Genomic DNA, 224 nt, shown 5'->3' with positions numbered 1-224 from the left:
GAGTATAAACAGGGCAATGGGGCCAGTAGGGGCACGGTATAAACAGGATGCCTGGGAATGAATGAATCTTAGTGCTCAGATGGATTCTCCTGTGCCCAGAAGGAAGTGCTCCCCCAGAGCCACCTCTCCTACAGCAGCAAGTCCCATGAGCTCACACAACCCCTCCTTTCCTACGCTTGCAGGGTTGCTTCTGCTTCCCCTGGTTCCCAAGGGACAGAAATGAC

Source organism: Alligator sinensis, unplaced genomic scaffold (genome assembly GCF_000455745.1).
Source record: "Alligator sinensis unplaced genomic scaffold, ASM45574v1 scaffold1208_1, whole genome shotgun sequence".
Classification (NCBI taxonomy): Eukaryota; Metazoa; Chordata; order Crocodylia; family Alligatoridae; genus Alligator; species Alligator sinensis.
The sequence above is the reverse complement of the archived record's forward strand: the minus strand, read 5'-3'. Positions refer to the sequence as shown.